Source organism: Schistocerca nitens, chromosome 1 (genome assembly GCF_023898315.1).
Source record: "Schistocerca nitens isolate TAMUIC-IGC-003100 chromosome 1, iqSchNite1.1, whole genome shotgun sequence".
Taxonomy (NCBI): Eukaryota; Metazoa; Arthropoda; class Insecta; order Orthoptera; family Acrididae; genus Schistocerca; species Schistocerca nitens.
Window position 1 is genome coordinate 1,179,755,957 of NC_064614.1, and position 24,329 is coordinate 1,179,780,285.

Genomic DNA, 24,329 nt, shown 5'->3' on the forward strand with positions numbered 1-24,329 from the left:
ATATTCTACACTACTTTGGCAGGTGCAGAGATAGGAAAGCAGGAGCAGATTATATTGCATTTATTGACTGATGACTCCATACACCAATACAGTATTGCTGCTGTAGTGTGTCCGGTGTCTCACAAGCAGCGTGTGATGTCCCCCTAGAAGAATGCTGGTGCAGTGAAACAGTGTCACATCCTTGCTGACCAAGTAGTGTGTCAGCTGTGTCGTCATCTGCCATACGCCGCCTACTGCCAACTGTGGCTGGCAGAAATGTGCAGGTGCCCTAAATTGAACTCAAGACCCTCAGAGACTGGCTGGTGGATCAGGCAATGATGGCAGCTGTGTGATCTCACCCCAGCAGAACTTGTTTGAAACTCAGAACTGCAGTGCTGGTTGGTGTTCCAATTTGTAGACTTTGCTGCTCAGTGAGGGCCAGTATGGACTAAGCATACATTTCATCAGTGATTTTTGATGAGACTGTGCCAGTATAATGCAGGATACCGAATAATTTTTTTTTGTTTTTTTTTGTTTTGTTTAACCTGTAGTTTTTACTCAGTTTTGTCACAGGATACAGGCACCTGTCATATAATAGGCTGTGGAAATGCTGCATGTTGCTAGATCATGTTGCAAGATGGCATGCCACTGGTGCCAGAAAACAGTGTTGCTGACCTTCTGGTGGTCTGATAAAAGTGTCCAGCTGTAGAATTGTGACTGCAGCTGACTCGCATGTAACTCAACTTGTTGCAAAGGCCTGCTTGTAACTTTGGCCAAAACTCTCCTTTTCCCTTGGCTGCTGCCGATACTGTGAACTGGCTAGAAATGACTTGATAATATTGGGTCTACAGTTTTCATCGCCTTTGAGCTGCACTATCTCCCATACCACTATGTACAGTTTTTACATTTTATACAGAGAGTACTCTTCTCCACTGAACACTCCATAACTGGGTGTATGGGAACTGGTATACCCATATTGGTCCATAACTTATGCTTTCACTCTGTTTGTGTTTCTGGTACATTGGGTTGGTAGGCAATGGACTATAAGATTAGGTGGCTGAATGACTTTATGCCAATGGCAGACATAGGCCACACACGCAATGACCAAGATTAAGAAAGTTTCCAAGGTTGAAATTCCTATTAACAGACTCGGTGCTGATATCCACTGCAGTATTGAATATGCTGATATAACTGTTCTGTGGCACCCATTCTCTGCTGGTTGTAATTTGTCAGAGGATATGTGAGGTCCTGAGCCACAGTCCCTGTTATTGACACAAGTAGCTAAAAAGTAGTCCCAGAGATGTCACACTGAGTCCCATTTAACAGTATTCTCCTGTTCTGCAATTCTAACTGTTCCTTACCCTTTGAGGATCCCTTTTTGTAGCAGCTATGATTGAGTTATACAGCAAGTGCACCCAGTGGGGTCCCACCTTCTGAAAATATGGGTAATGGGTCAGGATGTGCTGTTGGCACCTGCCTGTGTCAATTCCCCTGAGGAATAGTTCTGTTTTGTGGTCCCTGCAACAGTTTGGAACATCATAGAAGGGAATACTGTAACCTGCTCACTCTGGCATTGGTGCAGCTCTTCTGCTGCCATTAACACATGTCTCTTCCTATTTGATATGACTAGTAGGTTCTCCTACCTTTTGAGCTATAGAAACTTCTTTGAAGTCACTATTCTGCCTTCCTCTCTTCTCTGCACCAGCCCATCTCTCACTCTTAGTGCACACAGCAAAGTACATATAGGCTGCATCGTAGAGGCTAACTCATCTTGTTGCACCTCATTGCACTTTTTAATCAACCCTACCCTTTTATTTTCAAAATTCCACACTGGTGTATAGTTTTCTTTCACTCTGAATTTCACTGTTTCATATGGACATCATCTCCCATCCACACTAACTCACATGATGCAAGTCCCATGCTCTTGTGCACTGCCACTATATAAGGCTACAGAGTATCCCAGTCATTATGTTGACTGTTGATGCAATGACTCAACATTTTCCTCAGTGTTCTTTGCACCTGTTCCATTCAGCCACTCACTTTTAGGTGTAACAAGTTTTCCTTTAGTTTACAAATTCATAGCCAATAACAAAAGCTGCTTCATTAATTCTAAATTGAAGTTAGTATCTTGGTCCGTAATCTAGATCTGAATTTTGGTAACCGACTACTAACCATGGCTTGTGCCACTATCACAGCTTGCTGATTTGGCATAGCCATCATTGCTACATAGCAGGAAAAGTCATCAATCATCATTATTACATAACAATTTTGTGCTGGTGTTTGCACAAAAGTACCTAAGATTTCCATTCTTATCATCTCAAACGCTTTTCTGGCATATGGTAATCTCTGCAGTGGAATAGACTGATGACTTAATTTGGCTTGTTGTGGCCGTAGTGCACAGTATCTCTCATACTGCAACACATCTTGTTTACATGTCTGCCAGCAATACATGTGCCTCTATTGTTCTGTGGCCTCCATGTCCTGGCAATATGTGGCCATTTGACTGTTTTAACACTTCATTTCACAACATAGCTGGTGTCACAATATGAGATCTGAATTTTATTTGTTTACGTAACAACCCTTCATGCTCAGTGAGCTGTGGTTGTGTTGCAGATAGCTGACAGTCTGTGTTTTACCATTCTGCAAAGGTGATACATGTTATAATGCACATTTTTCAAGTCAGGCCATCTGCATTTTCATGAGACTTGCCAGATCAATGAATCACCTCAGAATAGAACTCACGTAGTTTTAATGCCCAGCTTGTTAACCAGCTGGATGGGTCTTTCAGTCTAAATACCCACTTCAGAATTGTATGGTTTTTATCTTAAACTTTCTCTCATACAAATAATAACAAAAATATGTTATTTCATGTATGAGGCTTAGCATCTCTTTCTCTGCTGTTGAGTGCTTTTTCTCCACTCCATTTAACTGTCATGAAGTATATGAGACTGGATGTTCTGTCTGTCTACTTGTTGAATACACACAGCCGAGCACATACTTGTGCGATGTTCTGCTGGTTCTGTACCATAATATCGGGTGGCGAAGTAAAGTCTGATTGGGAACTAGGACTTCCTATTATCCAGTCTTGCTCACGTTATTGTTTCAGCACACTTGCCAATCTCTTCTGATCAAACTTTGTTTCTTGAAGTGCTGCAGTTACTGTTGGAAGGTGAGTACAAATCCAGCATCTTTATAATATAATAACATAATTTTTGAAATAAATGTTACACTTCTCATAAACAACTTATTGTATTTTGTGCTCTTGTTTACAGTGACCATGAATTATAAAATTGCTTTAATATTTGGAATATTTCATTTACATTGATAAGGACTAAGTCAAAAAATGATCTGTCTTTATTTAATAGATTCCAATTGAGTGAGTATATAACAAGTTTTCACTTGTTCCCATGACGGTTTAGTCATTGTCATGGCAGCTCTTCCTCCATGGCTCACACCATATCACCAAGACAGGGCCCAAGGATACAGAATGAACCTCCTGACCATCAGATACTGTGAAAGTTGTATGATTTTTATTGTCAGCCTGGCTTGCAGATACACTGTGTCCATGTATTTCAAGACAGTGCAACACATCACTTCATCAAAGTGAAACGTTACGCTACAGGTTCCTGCCCTTAGGCGAATGATGACATCACTGTTGTGAAACACTAACCAAACAGCAAATATTCAAAGTTCAAAACTAGTTTTAACCTTCATACTACAAGTATTTAATACTAGTATTTGTGTCTATTTGATGTACTTTTGTGTCATTTGTAATAAATACATGTATTCATGTGTATTATACACTCCTGGAAATGGAAAAAAGAACACATTGACACCGGTGTGTCAGACCCACCATACTTGCTCCGGACACTGTGAGAGGGCTGTACAAGCAATGATCACACGCACGGCACAGTGGACACACCAGGAACCGCGGTGTTGGCCGTCGAATGGCGCTAGCTGCGCAGCATTTGTGCACCGCCGCCGTCAGTGTCAGCCAGTTTGCCGTGGCATACGGAGCTCCATCGCAGTCTTTAACACTGGTAGCATGCCGCGACAGCGTGGACGTGAACCGTATGTGCAGTTGACGGACTTTGAGCGAGGGCGTATAGTGGGCATGCGGGAGGCTGGGTGGACGTACCGCCGAATTGCTCAACACGTGGGGCGTGAGGTCTCCACAGTACATCGATGTTGTCGCCAGTGGTCGGCGGAAGGTGCACGTGCCCGTCGACCTGGGACCGGACCCCAGCGACGCACGGATGCACGCCAAGACCGTAGGATCCTACGCAGTGCCGTAGGGGACTGCACCGCCACTTCCCAGCAAATTAGGGACACTGTTGCTCCTGGGGTATCGGCGAGGACCATTCGCAACCGTCTCCATGAAGCTGGGCTACGGTCCCGCACACCGTTAGGCCGTCTTCCGCTCACGCCCCAACATCGTGCAGCCCGCCTCCAGTGGTGTCGCGACAGGCGTGAATGGAGGGACGAATGGAGACGTGTCGTCTTCAGCGATGAGAGTCGCTTCTGCCTTGGTGCCAATGATGGTCGTATGCGTGTTTGGCGCCGTGCAGGTGAGCGCCACAATCAGGACTGCATACGACCGAGGCACACAGGGCCAACACCCGGCATCATGGTGTGGGGAGCGATCTCCTACACTGGCCGTACACCACTGGTGATCGTCGAGGGGACACTGAATAGTGCACGGTACATCCAAACCGTCATCGAACCCATCGTTCTACCATTCCTAGACCGGCAAGGGAACTTGCTGTTCCAACAGGTCAATGCACGTCCGCATGTATCCCGTGCCACCCAACGTGCTCTAGAAGGTGTAAGTCAACTACCCTGGCCAGCAAGATCTCCGGATCTGTTCCCCATTGAGCATGTTTGGGACTGGATGAAGCGTCGTCTCACGCGGTCTGCACGTCCAGCACGAACGCTGGTCCAACTGAGGCGCCAGGTGGAAATGGCATGGCAAGCCGTTCCACAGGACTACATCCAGCATCTCTACGATCGTCTCCATGGGAGAATAGCAGCCTGCATTGCTGCGAAAGGTGGATATACACTGTACTAGTGCCGACATTGTGCATGCTCTGTTGCCTGTGTCTATGTGCCTGTGGTTCTGTCAGTGTGATTATGTGATGTATCTGACCCCAGGAATGTGTCAATAAAGTTTCCCCTTCCTGGGACAATGAATTCACGGTGTTCTTATTTCAATTTCCAGGAGTGTATATGTAATGCTCCACAATGAAGTGTAAACCATCAGTCACAGCTATTTATTTGTCTCAATTTCAGTTAGATTAATTTTATTAACCTTTCTGTCAGGTAATTATTCTTTTACTATGGACATGGGACCTCAGATGTTGTTGTCATGGTCTTGAAGACTGGTTTGATGCAGTTCTCCATCCTATTTAATTATATCCTGTGCAAGCTTCTTCATCTCTGAATAACTACTGCAACCTACATCCTTCTGAATCTGCTTACTGTATTCATCTTTTGGGTCTCTCCCTACAATTTCTATCCCCCACATTTTCCTCCAGCACTAAATTCGTGATCCCTTGATGTTCCAGAATGTGTCCTGTCAGCTGATTCCTTTTTCTAGTCACAATATTCTTCTCTCTCCGATTCTGTTCAGTACCTCCCCTTAAGTTATATGATCTACCCATCTAATCTTCAGAGTTGTTCGGCAGTACCCCATTTCAAAAGCTTTGATTCTCCTCTTTCCCAAACTATCCATCATCCACATCTCTCATGGCCACATTCCATACCAATACTTTCAGCAAAGACTTCCTGATACTTATATCTATATTTTGATCTTAACAGATTTCTCTTCTTCAAAAATACTGTTCTTGACATTGCCAGTCTACGTTTTATGTCCTCTCTACTTTGGCCATAATCAGTTATTTTGCTGTCCAAATAGCAAAACTCCTCTACTACTTTAAGTGTCTCATTTCCTAATTTGATTCCCTCAGCATCACTTGATTTAATTTGACTGCTTTCCATGATCCTTGTTTTGCTTTTGTTGATGTTCATCTTATATCCTCTTTTCAAGACACTGTCCATTCTGTTCAACTGTTCTTTTTCAAGACACTGTCCATTCTGTTCAACTGTTCTTCCAAGTCCTTTGCTGCCTCTGGCAGAATTTCCATGTCATTGGCAAACCTCCAAGTTTTTATTTCTTCTCCCAGGACCTTAATTCCTACTCCAAATTTTTCTTTGGTTTCCTTTACTGCTTGCTCAGTGTATAGACCGAATAACATTGGGGATAGGCTGCAATCCTGCCTAACTCCCTTCTCAACCACTGCTCCCTCAACTCTTACAACTGCCATCTGGTTTCTGTACAAGTTGTAAATAGCCTTTCATTCCTTGTATTTTACCGCTGCTACCTTCAAAATTTCAAAGAGAGTATTTTAGTTAACATTGTCGAAAGCTTTCTGCCAGTCTGTAAAGACTATAAACATAGGTTTGCCTTTCCTCAAACTTTCTTCTAAAGTGAGTCATTGGGTCAGTATTGCCTCACTTGTTCCTACATTTCTCCGGAATCCAAACTGCTCTTTCCTGAGGTCAGTTTCTACCAGTTTTCTCATTGCTCTGTAAAGAATGTTTGTTAGTATTTTGACTTATTAACCTGATAGTTTGGTATTTGCTGGCCATTAAACAGTTTTTTGTAACATTTTTTGGTTTTATCTCATGAGCTGCTCATTACCAGAACTTACAGTCCCATTAGCCATTTAATATAGTCATCCATATTTCATCTACTCAAATATACTGCTTCCAGAACTCAACCTTTTCTAGCCATGTTCATTGCACTTTTGGTTTGGAAATCACCAGACACCTGCTGCACCTCGGGCAAGCCTGTGAATATAGGTTTTAATAAATGGATATAAGAAGGGTACCACAATTAAAACTATTGAATATCGTAAAGAGGGAAGCTAGCCTTGGTACTACAGGAAGGAGATGAAAGACTAAGGATGTTAGAACTTAAGAAAGGAAAAAGGTAGACTCCGGAATACCCTACAGAACGGCTTCCTTGATTTCATCTCCTCCCCCCCCCCCCTCCCCATTTGTGATCATATGCACCAGCGATAAAGCCAAAATGGAATGTCCATAACATTTTTCATATTTCATACATGGTTTGAGATATCCGAACAAGACTTTGGCAAATGACAACACGCAAAGAGAAGACTTGCCATATGATTGTTATGTGAAACTTTGTTATCTACTGTGTTATTCCACAAACTACAGATTTTTTTGATGAGATAATGTAATTTTTAAGGCCTATTGGTAGCTGTTGAAATGAGAAATGCTGTGGGTGTTGGAACAACATATGTGAAGACATTACACATTTATTTGTGTACCAATGATGTGGTTTTCATAAGCTGTTAACCGTACCCCGCTTCGCGTAATAAACTTAATAAACAACTGTTTCAGAATCCTCTCACAATTGCATCTTCTCAACATGTTAGTGAAATGACATTGTGTAAACTCTGCTGTGTTTTCACACAGAAAGGAAATCCTAAAACTGCAACAAGAGAAATAAAGTTTTAATCAAAATTCACCACTCGCGATGCTTCTCTGAAAGTTACAATTAGGTAACAAGTCAGCCACAAATATATCATTGCTTTTGTTGCATTTTCAATGGAATTCTTTTTGGATACTAACCAAAGCAGTGGTGACAGTAGATAATTTTGGGTGGTCGCCATGCAATTGTGAGCATGAAGGGGCTCCACTTAATATGTACAAAAAATGTGAGTGTAGGCTTCTGTCAAGAACAGCACTTCCCCCTCCAGCACTTGGCATTTCCCCTACAGTGTGCTGACTCCCTGTGCATCTACTGGCCACATTATACTGCACAAACTCTACCATAGAAGGTACTCCCTGATGTCTTAATAGGTCCTCTATGATCCCCTCCCTCCTTCTTGTCAGTGTTTCCCATATATTCCTTTTCTCACAGATTCTGTGGAGAACCTGAACCTCTTCTTCTTCTTCTTCTTCTTCTTCTTCTTCTTCTTCTTCTTGTGTTACAGCCTCTGTAGGACCACGGTAGCCCCTTTGTGGACTGCATTTCCCTCGTCTTCTCCCAGAACCTCTTCATTCTTTCTCTTCTTCTCAACTCTTCATTTCTCACCTTATCACTTCACCTAATTTTCAACCTACTTCTGTAGTACTACATGTCAAGTGCTTTGATTCTCTTCTGTTCCAACTTTGCCACAGTTCATGTTTCACCACTGCACAATGCTGTGTTCCAAACAAACATTCTCAGAAATGTCTTCCTTAAATTAAGGCTTGCGTTTGATACTAATAGACTTCTCTTGACCAAGAATATCCTCTTTGCTAGTCCTAGTATGCTTTTTATGTCCTCTTTGGTCCATTAGTCATGGGTTATTATGCAAGGTAGGTAGGAGAATTCCTTAACTTTGTCTACTTAGTGATCCCCAACTCCGATGTTAAGCTTCTTGCTGTTCTCATTGCTGCTACATCTCATTGCTTTTGTCTTTCTGCAATTTACTCCCAGTCCATATTCTGTACTCATTTCACTGTTCGTTCCATTCATCACATCCTGTAATTCTTCTTCACTTTCACCGAGTGTAGCAATGTCTTCAGGGAATCCTATCATTGATATATCACCTTCATTTTTTATCGCACTCTTCAACCTTTATTTTATTACCATCATTGCTTTTTCATTGTTTAGATTGAACACTAGGGGTGAAAGGCAACATTCCTATGTTACATGCTTTTTAATCTGAGCACTTTGTTTGTGGTCTTCTGTCTTGTTGTTCCCTCTTGGTTCTTGTACACATTGTTGCTTACCCTTATTTTTCTCAGAATTTTGGACATCTTACACCATTTTACATTGTCAAATGCATGTTCCAGTTTAACAAGCCCTATGAACGGTTCTTGATTTTTCTTCAGTCTTGCTTCCATTATCAACCACAATGTAAGAACTAACTGTCTGGTGCCTTTACCTTTTCTAAAGCCAAACTGTTTGTCGTCCAACAGATCATCAGTTGTCTTGTCTTTTCCAATCTTATATGCATTATCCTTGTAAGCAACTTGGATGCATAAGCTGTTTAAGCTTATTGTGTGATAATTCTCACACTTCCCAGCTCTTGCTGTTGTTATGACTGCCTTTGCACACTGTGTTTTTTTTTTAATCAGATACAGAAGCGAGGAATAGATGCTGTCCATGAACAGAGAATTCAGATATTAATTTAGTCTACATCTGATATCAAATAGTAAAAATAATACATAACTTTATTGCTGAAGTTGCAATGTCAGTTTCTAACAGTAGATTTGAATGTGGAAGTATATAAAGATACGAAAGATTTATAAATCTGTCACTCTTCAGTACAGTGTTTACTCAGGAGATGTCAAGCCTGGCCACTATGAAAGTGTAAATGTTATTCAACAGGCAAACACACAAAATAGGGCCAGTGCATGAATGTTGGAACTTAAGTACACCTTCCGCTGGAGGTCCAGAGATACTTCCATCTAATTGGCAATGGTGTAGTCATTCATGGCAGCAACCTCCTGCCGTGATGGTGGCTGCAGGAAACAGAATGGTGTAATTGGCGGCACGCATATTTGAAGGCACTGCCGATTGCACAGTGGCCAATACCGCACCCCTCCCCACCCTACTTGGACGGTACAGGTGAGGCGTGTGCAATGGATAGTGATGACAGTGGTTGTTGGGCTGGGGGCAGGTAGACCGACATGCATCCCAAGTTGTGCCTTACAAGCACCAGGGAAACTGCCCCGAAAACCAGGTGCAGACTGTATCCGGTAGACCGGTAGGGGCATGTCGGTTACTGCAGATGGTGCCGGAGACTAGCCAATGGTGTCATTGTTGATGTCTATGGAAGAGGCGCCTTGCAGCATTGACAGCAACAGTGTCACCCGTGGGCAGGCAGAGACTTCCATCAGTGAGATGCCCATGGACGAAGCCACCTGCTCAGTAAGCTGCATAGAAGGCTGTGTTGCAGCAGATGGATGTGGCTATATCACAGTGCCCAGAAGTCGTGCAGTGAAAAAATCTGAAACAGTTTGATCTACAGCAAGATCACTGAATTCACAGAGTTTAGCTGATTTTGATGGTACTGATGTGAATAGTATACTGTGCTCTGCCAGCTCATCTGAGACAATGCTGGATTCCCATAAATGTGGATTGTCGTACAATAGTATTGAACTCTGATGTTTGGTGAAACTTCGTGGTGAAGTCTGAAGCTACAACAGAGTGGTAAGAATGAAGCAAATGCAGCAAGGTCCAATGGCATCTCCCATGCAAACGTTCTGCTGCCAAAATTTCAGGAGCATGCAAAGTGCAATATGAAGTAAGGCATCTTCACATGATGTGAAGTTCAAAGTTTTGATATTTGTGTGTCATCAACATTAGAAGGAAATGTTCTGCCTCTCTGTTAGAATGTGGCAAGAATGATGAAATTTGGTTGACACTGTATATTAGAGCCATGGCTTCCTTCTCCAACTGAATATAATTAGTCCAAGCATGTTCAAAGCTCTGGAAGCAAATGTGATGAGGCATTCTGTTATGCCAGTTCTGTGGGATAAAACCAACCAGATGCCATAGGATGAGTAATTGACTGCAAGCACAAGTGGTTTGAGCAGATCGTAGTGCATAAGACAGGATTGATGAAGCAATACATTTTTCAGTCTTTGAAAAGCTTGGTCACAGTCTTTTGCCCAATGGAATGGAACATTTTTATGTCTGAGGCAGAGGCGTAGTAATTTGCGCTGCGTTAGGAATGAACTTTATGTGGTAATCAGCTTTCCAAGAACAGCTTTCAGTTCATGTAAATTCTTAGGAGATGGCAGTTGCTGAATTGCTTGCAAATGTTTCGTCAGTGGATGAGTACTGTTGGCGTCGATGGTATGTCCTAAGTATTCAGTCATTGTGTTGAAAAAAAAACGACATTTCTGCAAATTATATTTGAGGTCTGTCTCAGTTAAAACTTGAGAAAGACAGCCCAAATTTTTAAGGTGTTGTTCCAGTGTTCATCTGGAGGCGATTATATTGTCAAGATAATTAAAATTAGAAGGCACTTTGGACATTACTTCTCTGAGAAATTTTTGAAACAATGCAGGCATGGAAGTACTTCTGAAAGGTAGGTGTTGATACTGAAAAAAGCCGAGATGAGAATTCACAACAAAAACTTTCTTTATCTCTTTTCCAGTGGTAATTGAAGATAGGCTTCTGCAAGGTCAGTTTTTGAGAAGAACTGTCCTCCTGATAGGCAATCCAAAATTTCCTCTATACATGGGAGTGGGTAGGAATCAATGACTGACTGAATTTACCTTGTGTTGGAAATCCACACAAAGAAGGGCCCATTCGGCTTACGAATGAAACCACTTTGTGTAATACATGCGCCACAAAGCATGTGCAGCAAATTTTGGGTTGCGCATTAGCTTTCAGTGTAATGTGAGCGTGAAAATCTTTTGCTCTTCTAGAGTGCTATTGGACAAATGTTGATACTTGTCACAGAGTTGTCCAATTGCGGCATGGGAAACTCTTGTGTCAATGGCATGCACATTGTCCTGTATGTCTCTTTCGAAGAAATCAGACACATCCATCCTGAAAATAATTGGGCTCATGCATGAGCGGACTACAATGAAAGGGACTTTCTTAGTTGTGTGTTTGTATTTTGCAGGTAAGCGACACATTCCAAGCACTGAAATGTTGTCAGTGAGATGTAGACTTTATGTTTGCAAAGGTGGTTGGCCTTTTTTTTCATATGTCTCTGTAAGCAATGTGACAGAAGCTTCAGTATCCAGTTAAAAAGGTGCTGACTGGTTCCAAATTTGCAAAGTAATCCACAGTTTCTGGTGTGTTCTCCAAATACAGATGGAAAACAGTTCTCTGTTTCCATATGCGCACTAGAGCACTTTCATGATGTTCAAGATTGGGAGGGCCTTTTGGAAGTGTGTGTGTTTTCTGCATCTTCACTTGTCTGATTTTTGAGCAGAATGAGGTACAGAATCTGAATATGAAATGACATTGTTTTCCATCCATTCCTGCTTTGCATTATTCCTGTGTGAAAGAGAGGAAGGCTTTCTAGTCTTTTGCAGGCAGTCTGGTTTTGTATATCCTGTGCAGTGACAAAAATTGTATATCCAACTATCAGAAGAAGCAATTCTTCCAGTCATGGGTGACGTAGCATTTCAACATGACTTTCCTTTGTGCGGAGCTAGGGCAGTGTAATTAGCATTGCGCCAGCATGGCGAATGTTGTATGTAGTTTGTCTGGCCTTGTTTATGCGATGCCGACGTGAGTGCTACGGCCAGAGCTGTAGCTGGTGCACAGGTTGTTTGTCTCATGTGAAGTGATAACTTGTAGACAGAAATCTTGCTCGGCTAAATCTTGAACTTGACGTGCATCAATAAATTTAAGCACTTCATTGAGGCTGGGGTTGCGATGCTTTAGAATTTCGGTCCCCAATCTCTGATCTGATACATACTGAATAATAGCATCGTGAAGCATTTCACCCTGATAAGTTGCGCCACAGACACAATTGAATTTAGAGTCTGTTTCATGCCCTGCAGTTGTGTAATACATTCTTTATAGGACTGTCACTACGATGCCACTTGCATAAAAATTTATACCATGCGGTGGTAATATGTGTTTGACTCTCAAACAATTAATCTAATCTTGCAATTATGACCTCGTAGGTGTTTACAGACGAATGGAAAAACTAGTGGAAGCCGATCTTGGGGAAGATCAGTTTGGATTCCGTAAAAATATTGGAACACGTGAGGCAATACTGACCCTACGACTTATCTTAGAAGCTAGATTAAGGAAAGGCAAACCTACATTTCTAGCATTTGTAGACTTGGAGAAAGCTTTTGACAATGTTGACTGGAATACTCTCTTTCAAATTCTGAAGGTGGCAGGGGTAAAATACAGGGAGCGAAAGGCTATTTACAATTTGTACAGAAACCAGATGGCAGTTATAAGAGTCGAGGGACATGAAAGGGAAGCAGTGGTTGGGAAGGGAGTGAGACAGAGTTGTAGCCTCTCCCCGATGTTATTCAATCTGTATATTGAGCAAGCAGTGAAGGAAACAAAATAAAAATTTGGAGTAGGTATTAAAATCCATGGAGAAGAAATAAAAACTTTGAGGTTCGCCAATGACATTGTAATTCTGTCAGAGACAGCAAAGGACCTGGAAGAGCAGTTGAATGGAATGGACAGTGTCTTGAAGGGAGGATATAAGATGAACATCAACAAAAGCAAAACAAGGATAATGGAACATAGTCGAATTAAGTCGGGTGATGCTGAGGGAAACAGATTAGGAAGTGAGACACTTAAAGTCGTAAATGACTTTTGCTCTTTGGGGAGCAAGATAACTGATGATGGTCGAAGTAGAGAGGATATTAAGTGTAGACTGGCAATGGCAAGGAAAGCGTTTCTGAAGAAGAGAATTTTGTTAACATCGAGTATAGATTTAAGTGTCAGGAAGTCGTTTCTGAAAGTATTTGTATGGAGTGTAGCCATGTATGAAAGTGAAACATGGACGATAAATAGTTTGGACAGGAAGAGAATAGAAGCTTTTGAAATGTGGTGCTACAGAAGAATGCTGAAGATTAGATGGGTAGATCACATAACTAATGAGGAGGTATTGAATAGGATTGGGGAGAAGAGAAGTTTGTGGCACAACTTGACTAGAAGAAGGGATCGGTTGGTAGGACATGTTCTGAGGCATCAAGGGATCACCAATTTAGTATTGGAGGGCAGCGTGGAGGGTAAAAATTGTAGAGGGAGACCAAGAGATGAATACACTAAGCAGATTCAGAAGGATGTAGGTTGCAGTAGGTACTGGGAGATGAAGAAGCTTGCAAAGGATAGAGTAGCATGGAGAGCTGCATCAAACCAGTCTCAGGACTGGAGACCACAACAACAACAACAACAACAACAACAACAACAGGTCTGGGTTTGGGGCTCAGTAAAAATAATATATAACTTTTTTGCTGAAGTTGCAATGTCAGTTTCTAACAGTAGATTTGAATTTAGAGATATATAATGATACAAAAGACTTATAAATCTGTCACTCTTCAGTATAGTGTCTGCTGAGAAGATGTCAAGCATGGCCATTATGAAAGTTTGTAAATGTTTTTCAAATGGCAAACACACAAAATTTGGCCAATGTATGAATGTTCGAACTTAAATATACCTGCTGCTGGAGCTCCAGAGAGGGATGCTTGTATCTCATTGACAGCAGCATAATCGTTTGTGGTAGCACTCTGTAGCTGCTGTGGTGGCTGCAGGAAATGCAGCCATGTCAGTGTAATTGGCGGCACGCGTAAGTGAAGGCTCTTCGACCGGATATTAGTCAATGCCGCAGCTCTCTTTGGAATTGTGAGCATGATGTTTTCCCAAAAGTCTGATGGTATGTTACCAGTCTCATACATTCTACACACCAACATTAATAGCCATTTTGTTGTCACATCTCCCCAGTGGTTTTAGAATTTCTGCGTTACTTGATCTTGAGTGATCCAAAGCTCTTTTAAATTCCGACTCTAATACTGGATCCCCTATCTCTTGCCTGTCAACTCCTGTTTTTCTTTGATCATGTCATCAGACAATTTCTCCCCCTTACAGAGGCCTTTGATGTACTCTTTGCACCTATCTATCCTCTCCTCTGCATTTAATAGTGGAATTCCCATGTTGCCCTTGATGCTACCACCCTTGCTTTCTAATTTCACTGAAACATTGCTTTTACTTTTTTTCTGTATGCTGAGTCAGTTCGTTTTACAATCATTTCTTTTTTGGTTTGTTCACATTTTGCCTTGGCTTCTCTATAATTCCTATTTATTTCATTCCTAAGTGACTTGTATTTCTGTATTCCTGAATTTCCCTGAACATTTTTGTACTCCCTTCTTTCATTCAACAACTGAAGAATTTCTTCTGTTACTCATGGTTTCTTCACAGGTACCTTCCTTGTACATATGTTGTTCTTTCCAATCTGTGTCATTGCTCTTTTTAGACATGTTTCTTCCTCTTCAACTGAACTGTGTTCATTATCACCGTATCTTCTAGACCCTCAGAAAACTTCAAGCATACCTCTTCATTCCTTAGTACTTCTGTATCACATTTCCTTGTGCATTGATTCTTCCTGGCTAGTCTCTCAAACTTCAGCCTACTCTTTCATCATTAATAAATTGTTATTGGAATTACATCTGCTCCTGGGTATACCTTACAGTCCAATATCTGCTTTCGGAATCTCTGGCTGACCATGATGTAATGTAACTGGAATCTTCCTGTATCTCCCAGCATTTTCCAAGTATACCTCCTTCTCTTGTGATTCTTGAACAGACTATTCACTATTGCTAGCTGAAATTCATTGCAGAACTCAGTTAGTCTTTCTTCTCTCTCATTCCTATTATGAAGCCTATATTCTCCCGTAACCCTTTCTTCTACTCCTTCCCCTACAACCACATTTCAGACTCCTGTGATTATTAGATTTTTACCTCCTGAATTACCTGTTCAGTATCCTCATATACTTTGTCTCTCCTTTCATCTTCTGCTTGCGACATCAGCATGTATGCTGGAACTCTTTTTGTCCATGTTGGTTTGCTGTTGATTCTGATCAGAACAACCCTGTCACTCAACTGTTTTTAGTAACTCATTCTCTATCCTACCTTTGTATTCATAACAAATCCTACTCCTGTTATACAATTTTCTGCTGCTGTTGATATTGACCTATCCTCGTCTGACTAGAACTCCTTTTCTTCTTTCTATTTCTCTTTGCTGACCCCCATTATATCTGGATTGAGCCTTAGCATTTCCCTTTTCAGAGTTTCTAGCTTCTGGCATTCCACACTCAAATTCATAGAAGGTTACCCTTTTGTCAGTTATTCAATCTTTTTCTCATGGCCGTCTTCTCCTTGGTAGTCTCCTCACAGAGATCCGAATGGAGGACTAGTGCGGAATCTTTCACTAGTGTTGTCATCATCATGACACTTTTTCAGTTTCAGGCCACAAATCCTGTGGCTACATATTGTGTGTCTGTAATGCATGGGCTCCCATTGCCTTCTCCATCTTCATGGCGTGGATCATTGCTGATTCGTCTGCCTTTTGGGGACAGTTTCCCATCCCAAGGACAAGAGAGTGCTCTGAACCTCTGTCCACTCCTCTGTTGTGTTTGACAAGGCCATTGGCAGACCGAGGCTGACTTCTTATGACAGAAATCTTCAGGCACCATTGCTGATCATTTTTATTCAAAATTTAAGCAGTGGTGAAGTTCCATACCAGGGACCCGGACATTTTCATTACTACTCAGAAATGCTAACTATAAACCACGGGTAACTTTTGCACCCATACAGGTCTCAAATATTGATTCTGACACCTTGCTATTGATGTCAGTGGAGAGGGTAGCAACACAACTCAGTAATAATCTTTACCTTTGTAAATTCCACATTCAGATTAAACCAATTCCATGGATTAAACTATCCTAACCTCTCATAGAGAACTCTTCTAAACCAAACCTTATTACTTATCATATCCAATAAAATTGTTAAAACATAGAGATTCCTGTAGAAGGAGTATGTGACACACCACAAAACTTACAGAGCTATTCTGGGATATTGCCTTGTGTAGCTGTTACAGAGAACACGACATTCATTGTTATGAGGCCAGTATGCTTATCAAACACCGTCAGCATTGACAAACTAGTACTGAACTAGAGGAGTTACATGTTTTGGACAATTAAGAAACATTTGTTGTCAGGCATTCTATTATCGATCTTTTCGATCCTGAAGGATAGCACACAAAACTCAGACGCTTGTCTTGTTATTATGTCATCTTTAAATCAGCACATGGAGCAGATTAACAAACTCAGATAAATCCATCTACTTTGCTACTTTGAAGAAATCTCAAAACACAACCAACTTATATAGTAGCCATGAAGATACACCTCTTTCTCCAGAAAGATTATTGTTAAACAATCTTTTAATTTCACAGTTTAATTTCTTTCAGTTTTTCACAGCAATAGCACTTCTATTTATGTATTCTGTTGTAGGAAAGTTCTTGCAGAGTGTAAATGCTATTTAATTTTATCCATATTTTGCAGCATCAAACATGACTATATTCAATAGATGGGAGGTATAAATTAAAAAACGCCTTCACTCACAACTTTTCGTGTTTTATTAAATACATGATGCATTTCAGACCCTGTGGGTCCATCATCAGGTTTAACTTGTCTTAATACATTTTATTTCTCCTCTTGAATGAGGAGAAATGAATATTCCTGTTACAAAAAGGTTTAATGTTATGTTATGAATTTTGTAAGTCGAATGTGAAAAATATGTGCAAAACAGTGGAAAAGATGAACAATATGTGACTGTAGGATTTCCCGGCATAAACTGTTGATGAAGGTTTCTCAGGTCTCCAGCCGGGTGGTAGCGTTGGTATCTCACGACGTTTCGGGAAGTGTCATACTACCCATCTTCTGGTGAAGTGTTGAGATTCGTGGAGAGCGGGCTATTCATATGCGCGGTCACTCCCCTCCACTAGACCTCAGGTGGCTGCGGTGGACCGGCGGAGTGCATGTGGTGGTGGTGGGGGGATAGCAGTTGCCCCCAGTGGCCGCGTTCAGTTCTTGGTGTAAGCATTCTGCCTGCATCCACGGTGGAAGACATTGACGGGCGCGTTCCCGACGGATTGCCACTATCACAGGGTTCCATGCTGCGCTGAGTTGGTATCCCTCATCTCTGTTAACCAGATTGTTGTGAATCCTTATTTCTATGGATTCCTGATAACGCTTTCCCAGAAACCAGATGCTTGGCACAGTACCTTCGTGTTTTTGAAGTTGAAGGTGTGTTCTTCATTTATGCTGTGTTCTGCTATGGCTGATTTTTCTGTGACCTAGTCGCACACATCTGATATGTTCTTTGCAGTGTTTAGATATACAGCGCTGTGTTTGCCCAATGTATTGTATACCGTGTTCGCATGAATTGCTGTATACTCCTGGTGAGTTAAGGTTCAGCGCGTCTTTGGCAGAACCTAGGAGCTCCCTTGTCTTTGGTGGTGGTCAGATAACGGTTTTGATATTGTATTTGCCCAAAAGTTGTGCAATTTTTCCGAGAGCGGACCCATGTATGAAAGGAACGCGAGTCGTTTGTCTTCTTCTTCATCATCTTCTTCTGGGGTTCTCACTACTTCCTTCTTCCTTTTAAGTGCCCTGTTGATCTGCGTTTCACTGTAGCCATTTTGGTGGAAGACTTCCCTCTGGTGTTTCATCCCCAGAACGATCTCGAAATGAAACATTACCAGCGGTGTGGAAGAAGCAGTACGAGGGCTTCCAAAGGAGGAAGCAGAGGTAGTCAGACAGGAAACTTGCAGAATAATCGACAGATCTCAATTGCCTAAAAATAACATATCTGTGGAAGAACGAGCAGCTCTCCGGTCCCTTAGAGATGACCGTGATATAACGATCCTACCAGGAGACAAAGGGAACACTACAGTGCTATTAAGCACTGCCGAGTACCAGCAGAAAATAAACCTGCTGCTATAAGACGAGGCCTACAAGAGGCTGAAGAAAGATCCAACTCCGACGATGAGTAGAAAGACGATAGCTCTGCTGAAGAAATCTGACTTACCTGACCCAATGAAGAAGCAGCTGTACCCCAGAGTGCCAGCAATACCACACCTCTATGGACTCCCCAAGATCTGTAAGGAAGGGTTACCTCTGAGACCAATTGTGGACTCCATCAACTCTCACAGTTACGGACTTGCTAAATACCTAGCGACACTGCTCAAACCCCTTGTGGGACACTGCAGCCACCATCTGAGAAACTCAGCCGAATTCATAAAAATACTCAGGGATATGCGACTACAAAGGGAGGACCTACTCGTGAGCTTCGACGTGACGCTGCCTTTGACGAAAGTGCCCCTTCAACTCCTCGGCATTTTTAGCCTAGCAGTTTGAACCACAAACAGTCAGCCTCTTCGAACATGCAGTAACAACCAGCTACTTTCAGTGCAACGGGGAATTCTTCCAGCAGATCAATGGTGTGGCCATGGGCTCCCCACAGGCTCCTGCACTTGCAAACCTCTACATGGAACATTTCGAGGAGGTGGCCCTTCAAACTGCCAGACAGAAACCATAGCACTTCCTCCACTATGTCGACGACACTTTTGTTGTGTGGGGACACGGCAAACAGGCGCTAGATGAGTTTCTGGAACACCTCAACAGCATCCATCTGAACATCAAATTTATAATGGAAGTGGAGGAAAATGGATGCTTCCCCTTCCTTGATATTTTAATTAAGAGGAAGGCAGATGGTTCACTAGGCCATGCAGTACTTAGGAAGAAGACACACACAGACCTATACCTTCAAGCAACAAGCTGCCACCATCCAGCACAAAGACAAACAGTACTGACCACCCTATTAGATAGGGCGCGCGCCATCTGCGACAAAGACAGCCTACCATCTGAGCTGCAACACCTGAGGGACGTTTTCCACCAAAATGGCTACAGTGAGATGCAGATCAACAGGGCTCTTAAAAGGAAGAAGATGATGAAGAAGAAGACAAATGACTCACGTTCCTCCCGTATGCGGGTCCACTCTCGGCCAAAATTGCATGACTTCTGGGCAAATACAATATCAAAACCGTTATCTGACCACCACCAAAGACAAGGGAGCTACTAGGTTCTGCCAAAGACGCGCTGAACCTTAACACACCAGGAGTATACAGCATACCATGTGAATGCGGTAAACAATACATTGGGGAAACACAGCGCTGTATATCTAAATGCCGCAAAGAACGTATCAGATGTGTGCAATTAAATCACACAGAAAAATCAGTCATAGCAGAATACAACATAAATGAAGAACACACCTTCAACTTTGAAAACACGAAGGTACTGTGCCGAGCATCTTGCTTCTGGAAAAGCATTATCGAAGAATCCATAGAAATAAGGATTCACGACAATCTGGTCAAAAGAGATGAAGGATAACAACTCAGTGCAGCATAGAACCCTGCGATAGTGGCAATCCGTCAGGATCGCACCCGTCAACGTCTTCCACTGCGGATGCAGACAGAGTGCTTACATCAACAACCAAAGGTGGCCGCCGGGGGCAACCCCTGTCCACACCACCACCACCACCACCGTGTGCACACCGTCGGTCCACCGTAGCCACCCGAGGTGTAGTGGAGGGGGTTGACCGCACATATAAATAGACCGCTCTCCGTAAATCTCGACACTTCGCCAGAAGATGGATAGTATGACACTTCCCGAAATGTCGCAAGACACCAGGCTGGAGACCTGAGAAACCTTCATCAACAAGATGAACAATGTAAACTTACCACAAAATCCAAGAAAACCATTTTTAACGTTTTAGCACCAGCAAACATTGTGACTCTTCAAGCTTTCGCGGCAGATGTGTTGTAAATAGTCTTCACACGTTTGCCGCCGCATCACATTGTGCTAATTCCACAATATTTCCTCAGAGCAATCGTCTGATATCTTCGGGTGGTTCCACCTTGCTGCTGGTTAGGTATGACTGACAGTATCTGCACGTCGATGCCCTGTTTCTAGAACATGTGCACGAAGAATGTGCAGGTGCGGAAATCGCACATGTGCATTGATTTGCAGACAGATGGCGCCGTATTCAAACTCCCTCTGCCAGGAATTGCAGAGCGGCTCTACTGCAAGTGCGCTGTATGCTGCGTTTGCCAACAGTGCGGCCAGGCGTTACTCACCAATGACCGTACTAGACCAATGTTATGACGGGTCTGTTATCGAAGAATCTTGATTTTCGCGTTGTGATTTAATAGCATCCAATGCAGGGTTCCAGGCTGTGCCCAGTTGAAACCCCGCATCCTCATTGATGAGATTATCTGCTGTACAAATATGTATTGCTTCCTTGATGATGCAATCCCAGAAAGATGATGCTGGAGATAAAACTTCCATCTTTTCATAAATCATCTGATGTCCTGTATTCCTGTTCCTTCAGTATCTGAGTTCAGTCCATCCGAATATAAAGTTCACAATGGAAGTGGAAAAAGATGGTACTTTACCTTTTCTTGATGTTTTGATACAAAGGAAAGCAGATGGAACCTTGGGCCACAGCATCTACCACAATCCAATGCATACAGATTTCAGGTCACAAGCTTCCATCATCCTGCACAATACGGTTGTGCATTATGTACATTAGTTCATAGGGCACATGGGGTATCTGATCCTGAAAGCCTGTCGACTGAAGTACAACATTTGAAGACAGTGTTCTGACCGACAAAATGGTTATTCTGAGAGACAGATACGTAATGCATTCAGGCCCAGGTGAGTTCGGTCTATGGAGCACCCACCACTTTGGCCTTTTTACCATATTTTGGTGCCATATCGTCAAGAATCAGAAGAGTTCTTGGAAGATATGGAATTACATGTGTTTTTCAACCATCTGCAAAACTGAGAAATCTGTTGGGTTCAGTTAAGGATGACCTTTGCCAGAGGAAATGTGGTGTGTACAAGATTCCTAGTCAATGTGAGGCAGCATATACAGGCCAGACATGCCGCACAGTACAAGAATGCTGTGATGAACATCAGCGTCATACGCGCCCTCGTCAACCAGAAGTTGCAGAACACTGTCTGAATACAGGACAATGGATGATTTAAGAAAAGACGGAAATTTTATCCCCAGCATCATCTTTCTGGGATTGTGTCATTAAGGAAGCAATACATATCCATACAGCCGATAATCTCATCAACAGGGATGCAGGATTTCAGCTGAGCACAGCCTGGGACCCTGCATTGTCAGCTGTTAAATCATGATGCAAAAATCAAGATTCTTTGATAACAGACCTGTTATAACATTGGTCTAGTACGGCCATTGGTGAGTGATGTCTGGTCGCACAGTTGGTAAACGCAGTGTACAGCGCATGTGCGGGAGAGCCACTCTGCAATTTTCGGCAGAGGGAGTTTTAATATGGCACCACCTATCTGTAAATCATTGCACATGCACGATTTTCACACCTGTGCATTCCTCGTGCGCATGCTCTAGAAATGGGGTGTCGGCATGGGAATACCTTCAGTAGTACCTAACCACCAGCAAGGTTGAACCACCTGAAGATGTCGGACAGTTGCTCCGAGGAAGCATTGTGGAATTTTCACAATATGATCTGGCGACAAACCCGTGAAGACTATTTACCCGCAAACATCTTTTTCTCTGTCGTTTTCGTACATGTCACTTCATCCAAGAGGCACATTTGCACATATATGTTTGTAAACACTTCACATATGTTTTTGTACATGGTGTTGTCAAAGATGAATTTATTCGTAGTGCTAAAGATGTAACTATTAAACAATATTGACATATGCAGGAAATAACTTTAGAATAGGCCTTTAAAGTTATTGAAATAACTATGGTTTGTGAAATCTGTTTGTTCATTTAACATAGATTCTGGTTTTTTGATTTTGTGGAGGTAAACCTGCAGTTGTTCCCACAGATATAGGGTCTTACCATTGGCTTCATTATGTAGTACTACCAAATAGTTTTCTAGACTGTTGATGACATGTTTCATTTCCAACATATGTTGTGCAGTGACTGATTTTTCGAAATGGTTGAGTCTAAAAGCATTTACGTGTTCTTGAAAATGGGTTTTGAAGTTTCTGCCTTTTCTCCTTACATAGCAGGCATGACAACTGGGGCATGATACTTTGTACACTCTGCTGTTGTACGTTTGTGTATTTGATTTTGCATTATGGACAAGTAAGTTTCCTAACTTATTGTTAGTTGAGAGTGTAACTGTTACATTTGTTTTTCTGAAAAGGTAGCGATTTTTTGTGATGGGCCCAGGTGTAGGATACTGGCGAATATTTTCTCCTCTTTCACAGTGTTTCCATTCATTGTCTTACTTTTGTGTATTTGTCTGCTTAAATTGTCAGTTGTCTTGGCTGTGTAGCTGTTGCTTATGGCAATGCTCTTTATTTATCTATCTCATTTTTGACAGTGTTTCCTTCTGAATCAAGGGAGTGTACTCTGTGAAGCATGGACCTAAATGCAGCATGTTTCGTTGCGTGGTGGGATGGCATGATGAGTTGTCCAGTGTTATGTCTGTGTATGTGCGTTTTCTGTGTTTGCTTGAACTTGTGTTTTTGTTGGTGGTTGGTGATTTTAAGATCCAGGAAATTTATGCCTTTGTTGTCCTCATGTTCTATTGTGAATTTTTTATGTTTTTGTGGAAAGAATTGAATTTAAGAACTTACTTTCCAGATGATTGAGAAACATGTCTGCCAGAAAACTTGATATTCTACTACCCATGGCAAGACCCTCATTCTGTTGGTAAACTTTCCCATTAAATGTAAAATAATTGTGAGACAATATTAGCTGTAACATGTCCTTGACTTCTGGTATTTCTGCAACTGACAATTTCGTATGTTTTATTAAGTTTTCGGAGATTATGTCTATTGTTTCTCCAGTTGGTACGTTTGTAAATAGGTTAGTTACATCAAAAGAGACAAACCTGGCACCTGCAGGAATATTTATGTCTTTAATTTTAGTTGCTAATTCATTTGTGTTCTTAACTGAGTATGATGTATCTGAAACGTATAGTACTGTTTCAGAATTTGATTCAGTAGTAGAGAGACTTTGGAGGCAGGTGTATTTCTAGAATTAACAATGGGCCTCAATGGAACATGGGATTTATGGGTCTTAGGTTAAGCTTTTAGTCTTGGGGCTGTGGGGTTCATTAAAATGCATGTGTTTTTTCTGTAGGACCATGCACACCTGCAGAGAGAGAGAAAGAGAGAGAGAGAGAGAGAGAGAGGTTTGTTTTTTACTCTAGCTTATCGAAGGATAACTCCTAAAGCTAGCAAGTTTCTTTCTTTCGTGTCTGTGTGTCAACAACTCAATGTATCTGCTTCTGCTTCTCCTTTAATTCACAAGTATTTACATATTCTCCTTTTCCTCTCCAAGGAATCATAGTTATGCTGGCGTATGTAATGAATGATTATGTAGGGGTCCAGGGAGAATGATGTCTGGTGGGTGGTGGAGCCAAACATCTAGTGAGCAGGATGGCATTCAGCTCTCCATCCCTGGATGTGGTTCCAGCAAGGCGATGTGAACTGGTTGGATGCCTTCCAATAAATCAAGAACATAGGACTGGCATACGTTTTTTCTTAAGTTTACAACAATAATGATATTGCGACCAAAGTTGGACATCTGGTGTGTTTCAAAATTGCTGATCATAGTGAGCAGTGTCTGGATGGCTCTGGCAAAAGCAGGTCATAGCTGCAGCCCCATCAGCTGTGTGGTGACAAGGAACTGGCAAGTCAGGGCTCCCGCATTGGCAGCATACAGCTATGGCAGTCTACAGGAGGACATCCTTGCTGTAGATGTAAGTG

General features: G+C 42.1%; 1 protein-coding gene across 9 annotated transcripts in view; it reads left to right on the forward strand.

Moving 5' to 3' along the window:
• The window catches only part of LOC126200408 (uncharacterized), a 209,482-nt gene that overhangs the window by 180,512 nt on the left and 4,641 nt on the right, over positions 1–24,329 (forward strand). The window lies entirely within an intron of this gene.